The sequence below is a fragment of the Ursus maritimus genome, unplaced genomic scaffold (genome assembly GCF_017311325.1).
Source record: "Ursus maritimus isolate PB19 unplaced genomic scaffold, ASM1731132v1 scaffold_31, whole genome shotgun sequence".
Taxonomy (NCBI): domain Eukaryota; kingdom Metazoa; phylum Chordata; class Mammalia; order Carnivora; family Ursidae; genus Ursus; species Ursus maritimus.
In genome coordinates, this window is record NW_024425675.1 from 28,388,097 (window position 1) to 28,399,274 (window position 11,178).

An 11,178-nucleotide genomic window follows, 5' to 3' on the forward strand; every position below is an offset into this window, starting at 1 on the left:
TCAGTTGTTCTTTCGAGTAAAAATAGCACTCAGTGGAAAGGTGACTTGTTCAGCCCACAGTTCAAACAGCTGTACAAGTGCTTTTCCTGGAAATAACCAGTGTGCTGTGGTACGCAGCACGGAGTGCTTCCCATCTTGACACACAGAATACTAAAAAGATGCATGAGTGTGGGGGGCATAGGATGGTAGGGAGAGGGAGGGCTAGGGTTGAAAGGGTTGAGACTTCATCTATAACCTTATCAAGGACAATCTCAGATGAAATTGGCCATCCTGTGCTGTCATCCAATGTGTGAAACACATGTTATGCGTTTGCCTGGTTTTCTAGTTGCTTAAGGCAGGAGGGTAGATGTGGTGCCTGTTATTCCCTCATAATAGGTTTGTATTTCCTCTTCTGGAAATCCTCTTCCTCAAAATTAAGCCTCCTGGGGGCGTCTGGGTGGCTCAGTCATTGAGCGTCTGCCTTCAGCTCAGGGCGTAATCCTGGAGTTCTGGGATCGAGCCCCACATCAGGCTCCTCTGCGGAGAGCCTGCTTCTTCCTCTCCCACTCCCCCTGCTTGTGTTCCCTCTCTCGCTGCCTTTCTCTCTCTCTCTGTTGAATAAATAAATAAAATCTTAAAAAAAAAATTAAGCCTTCTGGAGCTATCTTTCTGGCTCTTCTCTTTCCCTCTGATTTTCTTCTTTTTTTTTCCCTGTACTTTGGCACATTTCTTACTCTTGGTCTCAGTAATGAATGACCATCTGGTTCTTTAATTCATATACTAGGTTTTAAAATTCAAAACATGCTTTTGGGCAAAGCCCCTGGCAGTCTTCTTGTGCTCTCCTTCAGTTTCCTTAGGCACTCGATTACCTTTTACTGCAAGTGTTCATCTCTCTCCTCCAGAGGTAGGTCTGCTTCCTTGGACACGTTGTCTACACGTTCCCCCAGCGCTTCCTCGCTCTCTGGGGTTGTCTCCTGTAGGGGTGTGTGACTTCTGCTTTGTCAGCTCACTGGGATTCACATCCTGTTGCTAGAAGTCACATATGGGCAGGAATGCTGATACCATAATACTACATTAGTATTTTTTTTATTGAGGTATAATTGGCAAGTAAAATTGGACATATTTAGATTGGATGATTTGCTAGGCATTGTGAAATAATCACCACGATCAAGCTAACTAATGTAACACCTCAATACTTTTTTTTTTTTTTTTTTTGGTGGTGAGAACACACAATCTACCCTCTTCGCAAATTTTTTGAGAGAGAGAGCGAGAGAGAGCGCCTGCACATGTGTGAGCAGGGAAGGGCAGAATGAGAGAGAGAATCTTAAGGAGGCTCCACACCCCACATGTGGAGCCCAATGAGGGGCTTGATCTCACGACCCTGAGATCATGACCTGAGCCAAAATCAAGAGTCAGATGCTTAACCTACTGATCTACCCAGGCACCCCTACCCTCTTAGTGAATTTTAAGATGAATGTATTCATCTTGTACAATGGAAATTTGTATTCTTTGACTAACATCTCTCTATTGAGATGGCCCCTGGCAGCCACCAGTCTAGCCTTTGCTATTATGAGTTCAACTAGTTTAGATTGCACGTCTAAGTGAGATCATGCAGTATTTGTTTTTGGCTTATTTCACTTAACATACTGTCCTCCAGATTCATCCATGTTGTCCCAAATGACAGGGTCACTTTCTTTTTTAAGGCTGAAGATCAATGATATCTTTTTTCTGGACGTTGCCACACAGGTCTTAACACTTTGGGAAAATCAAGACTTACATAGGATCGGGGTCAGAAGTCATTATTCCCTTTCTGTGTGTGTGGAGAGAATGAGGCTCTGAGTAATGAAGCCCCCACCTAGCATTCCTCAAGAGACCAGAAGCAGAAATCCAGAGGACATCTATATTGTCACAGTGATTATCAATCATCTATTGAACTCCATGCTAGGCACGGAATAAATATTTTACACATATTAAAGTTTCTCGTGAAGCTAGGTTTTCTGGTTACTAACACATTTGCCCTGTGACATAGGTGCAATGATTCTCCCCACTTCTACATGAAGAAGCTGTGTCTTTCCTTGAGATCCCACAGGCAGGAAGTGGTGAAATTGGGATTTGAATTCAGGCATGTTTTTGAAATCCTTGACTGCATTTGACTTAGACAAAAATGGGAGTGGTTTCCCTTCCCTGCTGCTCCTCAACAGCTCAATGGGTGGCCTCCTCATTTTAAAAAATCCTTCAGGAGGGCACCTGGGTGGCTCAGTCCTAAAGCGTCTGCCTTCGGCTCAGGTCGTGATCCCAGTGTTCTGGGATCAAGCCCCGCATCGGGCTCCCTGCTCAGTAGGAAGATTGCTTCTCCCTCTCCCACACCCCCTGCTTGTGTTCCCTATCTCGCTGCCTCTCTCTCTGTCAAATAAATAAATAAAATCTTTAAAAAAATTAAAAAATAATAAAAAATTTAAAAATCCTTCAGGGGCAACTGGGTGGCTCAGTCGTTAAGCGTCTGCCTTCAGCTCAGGTCATGATCCCGGGGATTGAGCCCTGCATGGGGCTTCCTGCTCAGCAGGGAGCCAGCTTCTCCCTCTCCCTGTGTGCACACATGCATGCTCTCTCTCCCTAATAAATAAATAAATAAATCTTTAAACGAAAATCCTTCATATTCTTTCAGAGTATGAGGTCAAGGACACCACCTCTTCATCTTCTATACATTCTTTCCAGCATAATAGCCTGCTATTATTATTTTTAATTACTTTCCCATTTAATGATTAATTAAAGAGACTGGTGTGTTGAGTGGTGTTATCAGGTGATGGATTCTGTGCTTGCTTTTGCTCAACCTTCCCTGCCCCTTGTCCTTTACATTAGCTGATTCACAGGCTGTCTCCTTATTACCATGAAATCTGGGGGCAGAACAATCCTATTTCTGGTTGCCATTAACATTTCTCTTTTGAAGACCCTTTGAATGATGGGTGTGTCATACTCAAAATTTGTGTTAGGGATTCAGTGGTCCCTGCCAAAGGAGTTTTTGAGCATAGTCCAAGAAAGAGAGAAGAGATGTGGACTATCTGAACCAGTGCTTAACCCTTAAATCACTTTTTTAAGATTGGAATGGAGCCTATGGGAGAAGGACTGAAGAACGAGCTATGTATATCAGACACCCAGCTAGGGGCTGCTGCAGGGACTTGGTGGCAGGAATTCTTTCTGGTACGGTAGGATTGGTCAAGCCAGGATGCACTCCAGAGCCCAGATCAGTAGCTCTTAACCAGGAGTCATCCTTCTGACCATCTGGGGATCTCCTAGGTTGCACCTCCACAGAAAAGTCTGAGTCCTGGTATGTATATTTTGACAAAGCTCCCCTGGTGATTTTGAGGCATACCTCTTAGGTAAGATGGTGCACCAGCCACAACTGCCCAGAAGAGACAGGGCTTGGGGACTACAGTCATTTACTACCGGTGTCAGAGATCCAGAGTTTATTAAAGAACTCATGCAAAGTGCATAGCATCATATTTAGTGCTAACTGAATAACATTGCTGGTAGTGGATCAGGAGCCAAGAGGGTACTCCTAGGACACAAACAGGAAGTGGGGCAGGAACGTGGGGGATCAGACCATCAAGGCAAGGACAACAAGAGTAAGAGTCAGGCATCCCAGCAGAGACCCTGGACTTCAGATTTGTAAAGTTGGAACAATCCAGAAAGGTAGAGACAGGTTCACAAGGGATACAAACGACCAAGGTCCTTGAACACCAGAGTCTACTCAATGCCAGCCCCCTCTCCCTGCCTTGCTCATGCAGTCTTATAGTTCCCCACTGGGTTCTGACATTATTTCCCCAGAAACTTCAGGATCCAGACATTACAGGATATCAAGTCACTCTGTTAGTACCATGGCAGGTTTTCAATTTCCAGGGCCACCAGCACTTAAATGACTTTCCTCCCTATCTGGGCCCCAGTGCACCATTTCTGGCAACTCTGCTCAGGGAGATGAGATGAAGGAGGAGTCCACTCAAGGAAAGGAGATCACAAGGAACACGAGTGGGCATGTGGGGACCTCGCCATGTGTCTCTTGCCTGGCAGAGTATTCATTTAGCACCAGGTGACTCCACCACTAAGGAATTTAATTGCTTGGCTTGCCAACCTGAAATAGATTCATCACTGATGTTTGGAAAATGAGATGACCTGAAGCCATCTTCCCTGCCTGGGACAGCCCGAGCCATCAGTGGCATTGGACTCTACGGAGAAGGGAGATGTCAACCCTTGGGTTGGCTTCCCCTCCTTCTGCAGCTCTGCTACTGGCCCCACCTGTGGGCGGAGACAGGAACTAATGCAAATATTCTTCCCTCCCGGGACCCCAGGATGACGTTTTTGGTCAAAGTGATCCTCTTTTCTCGAAGAGTGACATGTATACATTGGCTTAAATGTGAAAGTGAAACTTTGGAAATTTAGTTTCAATAGATTTTACCAACTGGCCCCTCAGTGTGCCCAGTTTTACTTCCGCCACTTGGGTATAAAAGTATAAGTTCCACATTCAGTATCAAGCATTAACATTTTTGCCAGGCTGCTGCGTGCGAGGCAAGATTGTATTTTGCATTAATCGGCAATTCTCCAATCACAAGCAAAGTCGATCAGCTTTTCCTCTGTTGATTTGGACATTTTTGTTTCCACTTCTTCAAATTGCTGACACATACCCTTTGCCCATTCCCCCCCCTTTTTTAATAGTCTTTTTGTATTGATTTTCAGAATTCTTTCTCTTTTATGGCTTTAAGTCCTTTGCTAGATATTTGCAGTATTTCTTCTGGTTTGTCCCCCTATTTTAACTTGCTACTATAAAATAGGAGTTTTAAATTCTGATGTGGTCAAATTTACCAGTCTTTCTCCTTCTGCTTTTTTTGTGCCTTGGTTAGGAGAACCTCTATCCTCCTACAGATATTCCCTACATTTTCTCATCATACTTTAAAAATGTTGCCCTTTTTATTGAGGTTGTCCATCTTTTTATTGGTGTTGTGAGGTAGGGATTTAACTTAATTCCTCCCTCAGATGTCTAGCCCATAGGCTCTTGGCAGGTATGGACTAGAGCTCCACCATCCCCACATCCCCTGCCACGGACTGAAATGGCATCTTCCCTAGGTACTAAATCCCACATATACGTTATTCTCTTCCGCTGATCTATTTGTTGATTACCGTTCTAATACCACACTGTCTTAATCATGATCGCTCTAGAGCATTTGAAATCCTAGAGCTAGTTCCACGTGTTGGCTCTTTGAACTTTCTCGGTTCTTCCCACCCACACGTATTTTAGAATCCCCATCTGTTCTGAGGATTGTTCGTCCTCTGCTTGTTTCTATCCCAGTTCCCAATTTACTCCGACACCCTTCCCCTAGTTTTATCTTGCTTACTTTGTCACCTACTTTTCTCCATTTCCTCTATTTCCTTTGGGGAGGTGGGTAGAAACCCTGAATGGAAATCAGGAAAGCTACCTTTGAATGAATGCTATCATGTGCATGATCTTGCAGTGTGACCTTGGGCAAGTCACCTCTCCCCTCTTTTAGTTTTTCCCCCATAAAATGAGGGAGTGGAGGGGACGGACCCCGACTTCCCTTCTAACTTCTGCTCTTTCACACAACAGCTCATTCATCCACGTGATTAGCTCTCCTCGCCAACATGTGTCATAGTAAAGCAATTCTTTCTTCCCACCCCCATCTTCACCTGCACCCCCCTGCACCCCCTCCCCCATTCAGGCGCATGATGACTGGATGTGGCATAATATGCTTGGCCTCAGTATTTTCAGACTGCTCCTCTGCAGAACAAAGAAAGGGAGCATTAGGTGGCTGCCCCTGGGAGGTTTAGCTATTTAAACAGGGTAATCCTCTGGCTCCCCTTTCACGGAGCCCTGCTCGAAGGCACAGAGGGCCTGTCCACCATGCTCACTGGGTAGGATTAGTGGACAACCTGCTGCCCGTGTGCCTACCGCCTGTTGGCAATGAGGGCTCTGTCTTCAACTTGCAAATGGCTAGAGTGTATTTGCCTTGCCCAGCTGCTTATTTGTTTTTCTAACTGCTAATGGTCACAGAGTTAATGAGGCAATAGAAGTCCTTCTGGGTAATTACACTCAGGTGAAGCATTAGATCAGGTTACCTGGCTTCTCATCTGCTGGACGGATAAGCTAGTGGGCAACCCTGCCCATTTGAATTTTCTAAGGGCTGGAGAGCACTTTCAAAGCAATATATACACACTTCACCAGGTTTAAAGGGTAAGGGTGTCGGGGCGCCTGGGTGGCTCAGTCGGTTAAGTGTCTGCCTTTGGCTCTGGTCATGCTCCTGGGATGTGGGATTGAGCCCCTGAGTTGGGCTTCCTCATGAGCAGGGAGTCTGCTTCTCCCTTTCCCACTGCCCCTCCTCTGCTTGTATGTGCTCAAATAAATAAAATCTTTAAAGGTAAAGCAGGGGAGGGGATAGGGTGTGGACTGGGGGGCAGCTTAGCTTGATGATTTTTGTCTCTAGATCTAGAAACTCCTGGTATGGCAGGATGGTTCACAATTGTGCTCCTTTGAAATTGCCCTGGGAAACAAGAGGCCACCTCACCCAAGGTTGCCCACCCTTCAGGGGGGGTGACTCAAAGTCAGCAGTTGCTGATGCAGGAAGACCAAGGCCCAGCCCCCTTGCGTCCATGTGGGACAACTCCCAAAGACCATCCCCAACCTAGAGCGCTCCACGGGTTTAGCTCTTGGCCGGTCTTAAGGGATAACTTGCTTCAAGGTAATGCACTCCTTGCTTGCTGCCCTAAGGCCCTTGATCTGTGAACACAACTAACTTACTTTGAGATGTGCAGACCTCTGGCCTTGGAGAACGAAAGACTAGAATTTTCCCCGGCCACAGAGGACAGCAAGTCTGTTTGAAGTCACCTTGGCTTTCTGATAGCCCAGCAATTTTTAGCAAAATTGTTTTTCTATAAGTAAAAGACTACTGAACTCTCTTTGCACATCTGTAGACCTTACCCCCCCGCCCCAAAAATCAGAGTACTCTTGTACAACCCCCAGGTACCAAGGAACCTGACCTTTTTGTACAACCCCACCCCCACTCCCCTGCCCCAAGGAACTAGGGCTTCTCTTGCACCACCTCTGGGCACCGAGATAACTCTGTAGCTGATACGGAGTCTGCATATAAGCAAGAAAGGTCACAGACCACCGCACTTCCTTAACTGATTAAGCCCCTTTAAAAATCTGAGCCAGGTGGAAACCTTGGACTTGGCTTTTGGACAAGAGTCCACCTTCTCCCCAGATTGCTGGCCTCCTAAATAAAGCTCATATTCCTTTCCGATCAAAACTGAACTTGAGTATTGGCCTTTCGAGCAACAGGCAGCCCAATTTGGGTTTCCATGATATTGCTTTTCGGGTCAGCTTCCACCTCAGCCCAGCCTGGCCTTCCTCAGTCCCTGACAGGTGTATCTCCCCAGAACGTTCGCCCCAGACCTGCATGTGTCCCTGGTCTCCGTGTTTCCCAGGCTCCTAACCAGATGTGAAGACACACCTATTCCCTGGTCTCCCTGGGAGCACGATGCCCTCTGAGGGGAGGTGCTCCCATGTCTACACCTTCTCCATGGGGTGTGACATAGGGCACTCCTGCAGTGCCCGTCCAATGGGTGAATGCAGACATTGTGCGGCTGAGAAGCAGCTTGGAATTATGCTTTGTTCTTCCACGAAGCTTCACATTCTCCCTCTTCTCAGACGTGTCAAAGCCAAGCAGGAAGAACAGATGAAGACTTCATTTTAAGGCAATTACTGAGGGGGTGGAAAATGACTTGGGGGAGTACAATGTTAAGATAATATAACTCTTACCATAGTGTCTGGTGTGGCTGTCGTCTTTTTAGCAAAAGGACTTCGGATCCAACAGCTGGGTGGCAGGACCCAATCACCAGGGGACTGGGGACCTGGAGAGCTGTTGATCCTCTTAGATCTTTGCCGATTCTCCCTTAGGGTCCCCTCCTAGATCTAGAAGCTGGTAACCAGACCCTGGCCCACAGGATCGTTCAGAGCTGTTCGTGGCTGAGCTGTCCCTTATGTCCTCCAGGCTTCTCCTGCCCAGGCCCTCACCACCTGCCTCAGGTCCCCCTGCTCCCGTGCATCTGCCCCAGGCTTTGTGCCCGGCCCTTCTTCCCTCGACCTTGAAGCCACTGTGAAGGGCTGCTTTTGTCCTTCAAGAACTCGCTCTGCAGTGAGCTTATGTCAGCCCCGGGGACAGAAGCTAGGCCTGCCCGTTCTTCTGGAGGAACTTCTACCAATGCCGTCCAGTAAAGAAGAGTCATTACCCGTCTTGTGAACCTTTTGTTTACTGGTCCGCAGTCAGGAGCATTCGATTTTTAAAAACTTTTTATTTTTCCATTAGCAATTCCAGACTCTTTGCAGGTAGACTCATTGTAACTCCGGGACTTGAAGGTCTCAGAGAGGCAATAATAGCAAAGTTAACATTTGAGTGCTTTTTACATTATGACACTTTGAATTTTAAAGAAACCCACAAAATTATACAACTTAAATTCTTACTGTATTTCTGACCACCACCTCGTTTCAGGCTTTCATCCCTTCCCCGAATGTCATCCATTCCTTACTTTCTAGAGCAAGGGTGAGGCCATGGGCCATTACCATAGTGAGGATTTAAAAGCCAGAAAATAAGGTAAATGCGTAGGATTGCAAAAGAAACCAATGGTAGTGAAATACAGTGGCACTGGCTTCTTACTAGGCTGTGAGGCATTACTACAAACCTAGTGGCTTGAAATAACACACGTTTACCTTAGGGTTTTGGAGGTCAGAGATCCAAACCGGGTCAGCAGGGCTGCATTCCTCTGGAGCTTGGGGGAGAACTGTTTCCTTGCCTTTTTCCGTTTCCGGAGAACTCCTGCATTCCTTGGCTCGTGCCCCTTCCTCCGTCTGGAAAGCCAGTGGGTGCGTCGTTCCGGCTCCGACCACCTGCCTCCCTCTTTGAAGAAGCTTTGCGATTATACTGGACTCACCCGAAGAGCCCAGGATCCTCTTCCCAGCTCAGGATCCTTAACTTACTCACTTCTTCCAACTTTTTACTATATAAGGAAACGTATTCCAGGTTTCTGGAATTAGGATATGGACATCCTTGGGAGAGCATTATTCTGCCTACCACGCAGTTAAAAAACCTTTTTATTCCATAGTAATACGGGAGCCTCTTTAAAGATTTTGTTTATTTATTTGACAGAGAGAGGGAACAAGTAGGCAGAGCGGCAGGCAGAGGGAGAGGGAGAAGCAGACTCCCTGCTGAGCAAAGAGCCCGATGTGGGACTCGATCCCAGGGCCCTGGGATTAATGACCTGAGCGGAAGGCAGACGCTTCACCGGCGGAGCCACCCAGGCGCCCCCATGAGCCTCTTTAACAATGTGTCAATAGCAAGATCTAGGGGCAGGTTTAATAAGTCCTGTGATTTCAAAGCAGTGATGAAGGTAGACCACATTGGGAATATCTGTAACAACTGAGAGAGGGTAGGAAAATGTTGACTCTGTTCGTGAGTCATAGGGCCTGTGAAAATCACTGTGGTTTGTTTTCTATGGTCATAATTGAAACAAAGGCGAGCTGCAGTTAAAGGTTAGTAAATGCAAGGATGTCGTTTATTCCAAGTTTATGGACACTCTGTCCGTCTGTGGCCCGCTGGCCCCAGATGAAGAAATGGCTCTAGCATGTGTCCCAGAGATGAAGTGAGCCTGATGGATGGGGGGGTGTCCGAGGCAGGAGAGGTTCATCAACACAGAGGGAATCGAGATATTTGTAAACTGGGACATGTTTATAGATCGCACGTGAACTTGGCTGCTTCCAGTAGCCCTCGTCAAAATTTCCTGTTTCACCTGGTGGGCTTTCAGTGAGTCCCACCGGTGGTTATTATCATATTGAGGTGCAAAGTCAGGAGAGAAAGGGGAGAGGGAGGAACAGTGAAGAAGGCCATCCGCACCAAAGTGACTATAAGCCAGGCTCCTGACACGGGTCTCCGGTCCTGGGGAGAGGGTTGCCTGGGTTTTGGTTGCTCCCGTGTCTCCCCAACTTCCCATCCTGTGAGCATCACCCAGAGCCAAAGACAGAGGTGGGGGTTTTGTCATTGTCACCACGACAGCCGTGAAGAAGTGGGATGAGTCAAGATGACGATGTCATCTGAGTGTGTACCATCCTGGGGCAGTCACTCCAACCAAAACATCAGCTTTGTCCAGAGGGTGGAAAGTCATGGGAGTGAAAACAAAATGTGGTTCTTGGGGAGAAATGCACTCCGATGGCCCTGGTGGCTCTCTTCTGCCTTTGGAAGCTAGAGACCCCATTGGAGTAAGGCCCCACTAGACGGTCTCCCGCATTTTCCCACTCTCTTCCCCTACTAACATGCACAGCCTCATGGAGCACGTGTCTTTGTGCGGCTTCTCCAAGACATGTTCATGCCCTGTGCTGGCCTTGGTGTCCTTCTCTGTGGGGTCATGAGGGCACAGTGGATGCGCCACTGTGCTCTCCTACTGCTTCGCTCTCAAGGTTCTCTTGATGAACTTATTCAGACATTGCATGCTAATGGGTGTCCTTGCCCCTTCTGCTCCCACTCTCCTGGGGGGAGAAGGAGGAGAGTAAAAAGTGGGGCTGCTCAGTGTAGAGGTATCCACAGTTGGGTGGACTCTCTTGATTCACTGAATGTCATCGACAGCTATTTAGAAAAGAAGAGGGAAAGCACGCAGACAGCGGACACTTGTGCAGTGGAGAGAGCCTATGCTTGTGAATGCTCTTACTTCCAACCTCTGTACAGATATTTTGTGTTTTCAGGTATTTTTTAACTTGTTCATGGCCTATCCCTCATTTTCCCCGGTGAGTCATATTTCCCCTAGTGAGCAATAGAGAAGTGATCATTTCATTTATTTTATTTCTAAGATCTTTCTGAGGGAGGGTGGGTCTGTGAAATGTTTCGTGGCTCAGAAATTGATGTGAGGTGTAAAGTAGCACAGCAGGGACGGGGGTGGGGCGCCTGGGTGGCTCAGTGAGTAAGCATCTGCCTTAGGCTCAGGTCATGATCGGGGTCCTGGGATCGAGCCTCACGAGCCTTCGGGTTCCCTGCTCAGCGGGGAGTCTGCTTCTCCCGCTCCCTCTGCCCTTTCCCCTACCCGTGCTCGCTCTCTCTCTCAAATAAATAAATAGAAAATCTTAAAAAAAAAAATAGCACAGCTGGAAGGTAA